The sequence below is a fragment of the Symphodus melops genome (genome assembly GCF_947650265.1).
Source record: "Symphodus melops genome assembly, chromosome: 6".
NCBI classification, from domain to species: domain Eukaryota; kingdom Metazoa; phylum Chordata; class Actinopteri; order Labriformes; family Labridae; genus Symphodus; species Symphodus melops.
In genome coordinates, this window is record NC_136696.1 from 15,064,474 (window position 1) to 15,076,010 (window position 11,537).

The 11,537-nt window shown below is 37.8% G+C and overlaps 1 long non-coding RNA gene across 1 annotated transcript; it reads right to left on the reverse strand.

The window, feature by feature from the left end:
- Window positions 1–5,850: 5,850 nt before the first annotated feature.
- On the reverse strand, window positions 5,851–10,794 carry LOC306825160. The gene is made up of 3 exons (XR_013779223.1): window positions 10,436–10,794; window positions 10,097–10,148; window positions 5,851–7,729 (listed from the first exon to the last, which is right to left on the reverse strand). It is a non-coding gene; the product is annotated as an uncharacterized lncRNA (long non-coding RNA).
- Between the last annotated feature and the right edge of the window lie 743 nt (window positions 10,795–11,537).

Consider the following 11,537-nt stretch of genomic DNA (forward strand, 5'->3'; position numbering starts at 1 on the left):
GGTGGATTTGATAACAATGTTTCTCTTTTTGTGGCAGCCAAGAAAAGCTTACCATATATGTCACATCCCTTATCTTTCTAAACATTGCCTAATGCCCACTGCTGGATTTATTCAGGATGTGCAGTTAAATTTTCTAAGCACACCTATACAGTAGCAGAAAAGAAAACATTGAAGAAATTATACGAAAAAAAAAAAGTTTAGTTATGTCTTATGAACAGAAGAGTTAATTTTGACTTTATCATAGAGTTTTCAAATAAGGGAAAATACATTTGAGTTGAAACTCTTGTTAATAAAAGGCACCATATTTATCTAGTGCTTATGTCTCCTTGAGTAATTAATACATGTCCAATTTCCTGCACTTTAATTCTGTACTGTAAGTATTGAACCAGAAGTGTTGACTTTGCTTAATTGCTTTAGTTTGCATGTTTAACATAAAATAAGGAAATTCTGTTTCTAGTTTTATCTATAGAATCAAATCGAGAATGGTAGTAGTGTATAATTATACAAAACTTTATTCATGGGAAGGTTTCTATAAAACATTTTGGTTATTAACTTATTGTTAATTTGAAAACTATCAACCCAATTTAAGCATGCAATTTATGCTGCACAAAATCACCTTTTCAGCATTGTTTCTTTTAATATTGTAGTTTCTGTCTAGTTTTGATCTCACGTTGCCATTCACATCTAGAATTGTCTTTATAATTTGCTATTTAATTGAGGTCAGGCTATTGTATTGTAATCCAAAGGAAATGAACAGAGTGGAAGATTAATGCCAGATGTTTTTGATGTCTCCTGTTTCTTATTGACGTCATAGCCATTTTTCAAGCACTAATTTCACTGTGTGTTGTCCTTCTGTGGCAGTGTCTGCTTATTCTCCATTTACGAGGGGAGTTGCTTTGCTGTTTCACTTTCTCTGAAGCCACAAGAGGTCAGGCAGGCCAGAAAATGTGCACATTACAGGGAGCTCTGCACACATTATAAACAAAACAGGGCTTTGATGGTAATTTCACTTCTGAATAAAGGAAACTTACAGTAAAGTACAGACATTCTTAGCTGCCACAAGCACACCCTGAGACATGCCCAAAACACACATGGAGAGAAACAGAGGTGTTATAAAAATGACTCTTAGGGGAAGTAACAGCTTTATGATAGAAGCTCAAGATTTTTGGGAAAGGGACACACTGAAGAACATGTTTCTGGGAAGGAAATTAAATCCGTGACAGTGTCCCTGTTGTCTTTCTGACTGGAGAAGTATTCATGAAAGTAACGTGCAGGAATAAAGAAATACTAAACATAATTGGATGGATAGGTTCCATGTATTATTTTAAGAATTCATTAGAGCCCTGATCTCTGGTGGCTAAGAGACATTTCCAGCAAATGAGCAGGTTTGCACGCAAAAAAAAAACACTGTCAGGACATCTGGGATGAGTTAGAGTTGCATGTGTTTTAAACTATTTTTAAATCAGAAATTTTCCTGCAAATGTCACGTCAGAAGAAAGGAAAATTTTGGGGCAGCTCTGATAGTTCTGACTGTACATTCTCTTTCCCCACATTAGAAAACACATGCAAGATATCCTCGTGCTTCTCTGTAAACAAACATCTTTGACATTCAGATATATCTCAATAAATAGAATCTATTGTGAGTCTCTGTTGTCTTTTCCATGTTCCTTAAGCGAGAAAACTTCTCAAAAGTAGAATCCAACGTATTTCTCTTTTTCCAGAGTTTGCAGTTTATGATGCCAACACTTCTCGGCTTTCTTAAGAGATGATACACAGTTGTGCCTGTGTGGCTACATGATGAAAAAAACAACAAAAAACTCCAACAAAAACCTTTGTGTGTCCACAATCTTACATCTTGATTCCCTTGTCCATTAATTCGTATTTGATCAATCGGACTGAATCCCTGCAAGACAAGCAGTCACTTCCTTGTGCATGACTGAAGGACACTGCATGGCCTCATTAATAATTCACAAGGACTTTAGTGTCACATGACTTATGGGAGTATATGAGTCACATTCTCAGTGAAGTGTGTGTCCCTCCCTATTCAACATATACACACTTGCACACACAGTTACAGTATATTGCGTGCACAACATCAGGTTAAGTGAATGGGTCTAACTACCTACAACCATTTGCTGACGTATTTTAAAACATGGACAAAGTAGCTAAGGTCAAGTGTTAATAACTTGAATCATTAGCTGTGCTGTGTTCATGAGCACAGCCTCAGATTACTTGTCCAGATGCAGCATGGAAACCAGGAATTCCACTCAGCAAGATCTGCCAGCATGAGTCACAGGAATGATGGGAATTTAGATTCAGCGATCCTACATGTGCTGCCTTCCAGCCCCATGTGTTGCTTTTATCCCCAGACTACTTCATGACGTTAATACTATAAAACTGGTAAGAAAAGACCTGATTCAGCTTTCCTTTGGAGAGGGGGTTGAGGGGTTTTTAACGAGTCGGAACGCTGAAAAAAGTGTAGTCAGCGCAAGCAATATCTTTAACAGTGACTATGTTAAGCAACACTGGTCCCTAAAGTTCTTGATATTCTACAAAAAAATAACAAATATAACCAGAAGTGACCTGTTATAAAGGATTAGATGAGTGTTTAAAGAGTTACAACTGTTAAAACATCTGAGTGAGTTTGTGAAGATTATATCTGCTGGCATGTTATGCAAGGTCCTGAGTGCTTCAGTTTATGCCTTTTCCCACTAGCATATTACCAGGAGGCTTTTGATTTCTGTCAACGTTGAATAATACATTCGAAAGACACTTACAGTAATCTCTGTTCTGGCTTGCCACATCTCTGCAGGATTAAGTTTTAGCCAAGTCAGTGATGATAAGTCCTCTGCAGGGATCTTCACTTTTTTGGGAGAAGAGTCTTGCACTGACCAGTAGATCAGTAACCAAACCTACTGTATCACCTCGCTTCAAGGAAGCTACTCTAGAGTTGGATTGGATTATTGCCTACATAATTATTAAAGAAAATGTGTAGGCAGTATTTAAGTACGACTATATAAAAAGATTGCACCTCCAAATGCAAGGCTTGTAAGTCGTTTTTGTTGTTTGCGACCTGTTCACATGGATAGCTGCGGTCTCAGCAATTATGTAGGTACTGTACCATGTCGATGTGATCATGAGAAAAAAAAGGTCTGTCAAATTAAATGTCTTCTATAGGAGGGCTACATCCAGAGATCTGATCGCTCCTGGGTGCCTGAAAGAAGGATGTTCTGAGAGTTTAGGGTTGTATCTGAAATCTCTCTCCTTATTTCTTTAACAAGAAGATAAATAGGTCTGGCAATCTAGGAGAAGGGGTTGTTGTTCTCTTGTTGACCTCCCTAATTATTTTTTTTGACTGAGAGCACATTCGCTTGAAGCAGCTGAAACCTTTCAGAAGAGCAAAAGTTGTTGATGATGAACACAGAAGTTTGATTTAGCGCCAACATAAAAGTATCAACACACAAAAGACTTTCCCAACCCATAGTCACTTAGCTCTGGGTCATTATGGTTCAATGATGCTTTGGTCTTGGAGGATGATTAGGAAACAGTATTCTGGAAAAACTAGTCGTCCTTCCTCTTAAGGAGACAAATTGTCATTAGTAATTATGAGCTGTTTACAACCATCATTAGCAGCAATATGAATAAAACACATGTTTGAAGCAAAAATCATTTACCAAACTTGATCTATCATGTAATTTTTATACTAGGGTACTTTAATTGTCTTGATCTTAGTCAGTTCTACACATGGCATTTAACAGTTTGCCAAATTTGAATGCTTTGCTTTCATCTTACCCTTGTTTGATTGCTCACCCCTGTTGTTTTTTCTCGCGGTGCAGCTGCAAATTGGGGTTTGCACAGTCGATAAAAGAAAAACAGTCACTGAAATCCTTGACATAACTGAAGATGCATATCTGCATGCCACTTACCTGAGGTTCTTTGAGAATCCAGATCCTTCATCAGTTGTGCCTTTGTGATCAAAATCATCTGTTCAGGATTAATGCTACACAAGATCATCTGTAGGTAAAATGTGTCCTTCAGTGATATATAAATCACCAGCATTGTTGTTTTGTTTTACAAGAACAATAACAATGGGACTGACAATTACAACAGGTTCTGACTAAAGACTGGAGATCTGCAGCATGTTTGCTCTTACTTTGCCTTCAGAAATATCTTTAATCATTTCTCATGGACTTCTGAATTGCTCCTGCTGAAAGAGTTAAACTGTTTTTGTTTCATTGCATACATTAGGAGGGAGTAACACACCATCTCTGATCTGTTTTAACATGTGATTGTTATAGGTTGAATACGCCCAACCTCTGTAGCTTCATTTGTCACTGTTTTTCCACATAAATGACTTGATATAGAATCGTATTTTCATTTAGTGAATTGAGTACATTTCTCTGCCTGATGTCATGTATTTCCTGGAAATCTCAAATGACGATGTGAAAGAGAATGAAGGAAGCAACAATTTACCTTCAGCTAGACATAAAAAAGAGCCAGCTGTTGAGGAAACTGGTCTTAATCTACATAAGTAAACATGTCTATGTCTCACATACTTCGAGATTCGAGAAACCACTTCTCATTTCTTACGTCTTGGGTGCTACTTTAAATCTTGACTGTTCTCTGATCATTGTCTCAATCTTCTTACAGTGTTAACATTGACAAATTAGAAGTGTTGGTTTCAAATAATGACTTTTTAGATGGCGGGCGGGCGGGGGGGGGGGGGGGGGGGGGGGATGTTGAGAGATGCAGCTGATGCAGAAGTGTAAAATTCTGTGGTTCGTCTTGTGTCCATTTGAGGCTGGCTGCAGAAGCACAGAAAGTCAAATAGACACAACATTTCAAAAACATCTACATTCCACAACGGCTGAAATCAAGCGCTTGCATAGCTTCTGACTGGTTTATTGTATGATTATACTGCCTTTGTATATTTGACTCTGAATGTATTGCTGCTATTATTACTGTTCCTATCTTTGTTTCCTTTCAAAGCCCTCCTGTGGACTGGTGTTGAGAACACTTAAGCGATGTATCTGGTTCGTCCAATGTAACTGTGATGTCCATGCAGAATGAAGTCCATCTAATAGTGAACACAACATTTGTAATTTTGGAAAAAAACAAAAACATGTCAGTAGACAAAATATCAGATTTGGTGGAAGGTCTTACATCTCTTTAGTAAATAGAGAGAACCAAAGTCACTAACTTCTATCTGTACAGTGTGCTGTGGCAGGGCTTGTGAATGTGTTCAATGACACTAGCTATTCTCAACAGTGTCACCTAGTGGGGGGATGACGCCAAAAGCTTGGAAGTAGCACACCATAAAAATTTCCATCAGTCTAACTACTTCCAACTACTGGACTTACTGTTAAGGGAATCCAGGTTTTGGTCAGTTGTTTGTCTGCACTGAAAGTTCAGTTTATATTTGTCAATCATGGAAACTCCAACAAATGTTGACTACCAAAATTGAAATGAAGAATGACCACATACCATCAAGATACGATCAACAGATTACTCAGTGTGACAAAAGTTAAACAAATAGCTTCTATTTTATTATAAAAAGAAAAATCTTTCGTTTGTTATTCAGTTCCAAAAGGGATGTAAAGATTTTTTTTCTCCTCCAATGCTACATGCATGCTCCAAAACACAGCATTAATAGCCCACAGACTGTCTGATGATTAACACATTACTTCTAAATAGATTGTAAAATCCCATCAGGGTGACAACAGGAGACCCAATTAATTTATGTAATTCAAGACAGAGCACATTAAATGTATATTCATTTGAAAATAGATTTCTGAAAGAGACAATACTTGAATTCAGTGAGAAAAAAAACAGCCCACATTCTTTCTCAATGCCACAAAAAGTTTAATATTCACAACTTATCCACCCTATTGTCAGCTAAGAGTTGGGTCCAAACATTGTGATTATCATAGTAGCATTGTGAAACTGTGCAACTTTTTCCTCACTGCTGGTTTTTAAATGCCCTGAGCCTACATAATGTGCATGTCATTCTTTGACATCTGATTAATTATCTATGATTTCGTCATTTGGTCCTGAGTTCTCCTGGATAGAAGACCTCTGTTGTGCAGATGTTTTGGGGTTTTTTCTTGAAAAGTTGATTCTGACTCTCCAAGCACAATTAGACATAGATTCATTCCCTTGAATTAACTCCTGCTGACATGTTTTAAGGAATTTAAATTAAAAGGAAAGATCACCTTGTTAAGAAACTCTTATAATTAAGAGTGTAATTGTGGGGCTTAAGTTGACTCAAGCTTCACTGAAAAGTCTATTCCAAGTGTGTACCTGCATGTTTGAGCATCACTGACTTTCAAAGTTGCTCTGGTGGCAAAATGTAAGAACAGTTAAAGCTTTTAAGTTATATAGAAAGAGAAACATTACCTCTTGCCTTCCAGGGTTGATACACATACAGTACATAATTGTCTACAGTGAAGCAACAAAACAATATAAAGTCACAAAAAAAACATTTTGACAGGAGCTGAAATCTGACATGAAGTATGTGAAAAATAGAAAAGTCCATCTCCTTCAACCACAGAGGTGAGATGTCTTATCAAGATGACTAGAAAAACATTGCTTCTTTCATTGTTGTTTGCAACATATTATTAGTTGATCTGAGGGCTGCTTTCCCCACCTTACACATGTTCTTTTTCAAATGTTAAATCAAGTTAAACATGTTTGTGCGTGTTTTACTGGAAAGAAAAATGTGTCACTGTCGACCAGAAATGAAACAAGGCTAACACCTGGCTTTTAGTTGTGCTCCTGCCCTGATTTGCAGGATACCACTGGACTTTTTGGCAGAAGAAATGTTGATTAAAGCAGAAATGAGTAATAAAAAGGAAATGACCAATTTTCTTTTGTTGAGTGGAGACGTGTTCACAGGAGCAAATCATTCACTTCCCGTCACTATTACAAGTCTTGTATATGGCAGCTTAATTACTAACAGAAGCAACAACTTCTTATTCAATTCATGTCTAATTTATTCTCTGCTCTTTCATATCAGTAAAATACAGCCCAACAAATGCATTAAGGACACGCATGTTAAACATTCGGAAACATCCTAGCATTGTTAACATAAAAAAGCATGTTTAAAAAAATAATACCTTGTGCTACAAATTAAACTCGCTTGTGCACAAGCTTGACAGCGAGAAGTATACAAAGTTTGTGATTTAAATCATATTTACACACAGTCAGAAATGTGAGCCACACTGCCACCATCTGGACAACATTTGTGTGGTGCTTTAACAATTACAATTGGGATTAAAAGCTTCAATGTTTATAATTAGAACAAAGACATCCTTCATGTTTTTGTTTTTATCAAACCAACTTAACAGGGAGTGAATGACATCTTTATAAGAGTTTAAAACAGTTCCTTGTGTGTAAAGTCACATTGCACTACAACAAGATTGGAAAATGGAAAAGTGATCACCATGGCCAATTTTATTTACAGACTCATATTTCACTTTTTATTTTATTTTATTTTTTTAAAAGGACACTCATTTTGTGGGTGTAAATGCTAAGCATGTTGAATACACTATTTCACATTTACACATTTAAATGATGTAGACCTTGAGAAAATAAGGCTCCATTTCTGTTTATCAAAATAGCCAAGTGCCAAGAAACAATATCTTTGATGTAAAAGGTCCCTTGCAGATGCTTTTTGGGGTAAGGGCTTCCTAGATATTCATGTGACAGCAAGCCCAGACCGCAAAAAGACCTGAAAGGAACAAAAAGGATGGAGCTGAAATCAGTCCCTCGATCAAACGCCGTTGGTTCAACATCTAAAACACACAGATGCACAGTTACAGATCCATGAGACTGATAGCAATACATTTGACATCCAAACATCAGGTGTTGAAGACTAATAGTGATATTATTGTCTCAGGCTTTTAAGGATACATAGATTTGCAGACATTTTCAGTGTCAAATCTTTGTCAAATTTTGCCTTAACCTGAAAAATGTTGGTGTCTGTGACACATAACACTTTAGGACCATAAAACATATTTTCTATAGCTTATTTTGTGAAGGCATCAGGTCAATTTAATATAAATGTACTTTTACTATAAATCCACTTTTCAAAAGATTAACAGCTGAGTTTCTGATGTTGTAAATAATTCCTGTTTACTGTGTTACCTCTTCCTCTTTCAATCATGTATCTTTGTTTTAACACATTCAGACACAAAGGTCGAGCAAATCAATAGTTTTACTTTTAAGTACGAACTTTTGTATATAGGCTCAACTTTCTGTCATTTGCTGACTCTTTACATGCTGAGTTTAAAAAAGAAATTCAATCAATCAAGTTTATTCAAAGTCTGATGTTAACCATTATATCAGCTTTAATAATACCTGATTTACCAACACAGCAAAAAATGCGAATGAAAAGTAAGCCAAAGGATTTGAATAGATTAGACCCAATACACATGCACAACTGTATCACATCACTTCTCAGTAATGCAAATCTGGGGTTGCTAAAGTATTCAGAATTCAGAATTCAATTACTGATGTTATGAATGTTTGTTAAAATGTCTGTGAAATGCTGATTTGTATTTGTAGCCCTTTCAACTATTTTTTTTCGAAAAATCTTCAGTACACGTTTCACCTCAGAAAGCTAACGCTGGAAATGGAGGAAAAATGTTTATTTGAAGACTCCAAAATAAAGATAATGTGGAAGTTGATATATCTTGCTTCTAAGTGAACAAAAGTAATCTCATGACACTTCAAATCAAAATTTGCCAAGAACATTTAGAATTTTTTGAATTTAGGAGGAAACAAAAGGGGAACTAAGGTGTTAAATAAGTGTTGTAATATATAACTGTTGTATCAAAGTACAGTTTTATACAAAGCCAGAGAGAGGGAAAGTCTGGGTTTCAGGCGATTGGACAGTGAACGTGTATTCATTAAGTAGCATGATACGGAGTATATGTCAATGTTGTGCATTGACAAAATGTTCAGAGAACTTGTTTCAATCTGAATATTGTGCAAAGTAGCACTAACATGTTTTTCTTCATTGTACCAATTAACTCATTTGTGGTTACTAAGTGTAAAATAGCAAAACCTTGGTAAAGGGTGGAAAGCCTAAAATTTGCATGTTTGATGCCTGTAACTGTTTGGATGTAAATTATATGAATTACTGCAAGAAAACTAGAAAATATTCTCTCTTTACCATGAAGGGGGCAGTTAGGTGGCCTGTTTTATTGCCAGACAATGATGCTGCGGCCATTGTGGACAGATGACGGTGTATAGACCACACTTGATGAGCGTCATGTGAGCTGTCCATGGTACTGAAAGCCTCACACCAGCCCTGGCGGTAAACGCCCTAAAATCCTCCCCACCCCACCTCCTCTCACGACATCGTGTATGTGAGCAAGTGTGTGTGTGTGTGTGTGTGTGTGTGTGTGTGTGTGTAGGTGCGTGTGTAGGTGCGTGTGTGTTTGTGAGTCTGTCTCATTGTGGCCGACAATGTGTTTACGTGTGTGTGTGTGTGTGTGTGTGTGTGTGTGTGTGAGAGAGAGAGAGAGAGAGTGTGTGTGTGTGTGTGTGTCGGTGTGTGTGTTTTTTTTGTTTGTTTGTGTGTTTGTGTGTGTAAGAGCAGGAGCCCTATTGCTACTTGCAGCATACATCTATCTTGTTTTTTTTTCTTCTTAAACTAAGGGGTTGCTCTGTCAATTACCAACGTCACCTGGCCAGTAGCCTGCCAAAACTAGCCAATGAAACATAACGCTTCTCTAATGATAGTATGTGCTCACAATGAAAGGCAAAATAAACACACAGGAAAAACACCTTAAAGTTTCATTGTTCAGACATGATCCACTTGCGAATGCAAAGTTTTAAGCGAGATGATCTCTCCACGCATCACCAGCGTTTGGCTGAGCGCGTCGGCAGGTCGCCGAGCTGTGAGCAACCATGACGCGCACAATCACCATCTACAACAGCCGATATGTGTCTTACTAGCCTACAAATCCTGCAGTACATTTATGGACAAATTCTAGCACATGAAAAGCTGAATGTTAAATCACCAAATAAATGCTTTATAGCTGGATTATTCAATGAGATGTGATATAAGGAGGGAGAAGGAGCTCATTACCTCTGTGCGTCTCGATGCGAGCGCGTGGAATAGGTCAGGATTGTCTAAATCCCTTTATGAGAAAAAAAGAAATCGATAATGCAAATAAAAAACAGTATAATCATATGTAGCTTATTGCAGAGATGTAAAAAGAACACAGCGTTACGCATGGAGAACAACACAGCGTACACAGACAGATCATAGGCTACGAGGAACAAACAGCCAGAGCTGTGCATCAAATCAAGGCAAAACACAAACATATTCTGAAAATTGTTATTCCACATGCTAGTTACTGGTAGATTTCATCTCACAGATTCGCTGTGGATGAGGATAGAGAGAAAAGCATCCTTATATACACACCTCCCTTTACTATCGCTGATGCTCGATGGGTTGGGGCGACGTGGTGCCACTGTGATCATTTTCACTTCTGCATTTTCATTCACCTCTAGTTTCGATGCATTTTTTGGAGGAAATACACTTCCATTTTGCACTCGTTTCCATCCTTTCAGTAGGAAATACTGCAAAAGCCCCAAATGGAAGCCACTCAATTCCTCCAGTCTGCGATTGACCCGCATTGACGTCATTGCGTCATTAGGTCTCCCCTGGAAACACGGGGCTCCCAAAAATAGCAACACATTAATTCAGCCTGCGCTGGGGTTGGCTTGGCGGGGGTGACTATTTGTATCAATCCATAACCCCTCCTCTGATTCTAAGCAATAATACAGTCCTCTCTCACACACACTCTCTCTCTCAAGGACGAGCTGATCACGACTCACGGTTATTTTTGGAAAGAGAGAGAGAGAGAGAGAGAGAAAGAGAGAGAGAGAGAGAGAGAGAGAGAGAGAGGTGGATGGGATAAGAGACGCCCGCACCTCTGCTCTCCTCTCTGGTGGAGAAACAGAAACAGCACCGCGGGGATAAAAATAGCTAAAGAGCGGTCATCATCCAGCCCAGCATGTAGCAGGCAGTGGGAGGAGGGGGTGATGGGGTGGGGGGCAGACCCTAAACCAGTTATCGGTCATAATACAGGCCTGGCCACTGGACACAGTGGATCAGAATGTCACTGTGAGGGAGCCTCACAGTCATTCAATCATCTTACAGAGGACACACAAACAGAAACATAACCTTCCAACCTTCTCATCCATTCATTCATTGTAAAAGAAAAATAACCTGTTTCTAGATTATGTTTTCCAAAATCATTCTGTTGTCACATCTGTTGCCACATCTGTTTCCACATTGCAATCATTTTTATTTTTTTGGTTAGACAACAGCTACACTACATTTTCCTCCCTGCCATAAGGCAACTGTAATCGACATGAACAACCCATTCTTAAAAAAAAATCAAAAACATAAAAACATGGAGCATATTGTTCATAAAAATACAATTAAATTACTTAGATAAAATTGTAGTATTCCAACTGGCCATGTCTAATAGAACAGCTTTTATTACACTGTGTGGCCA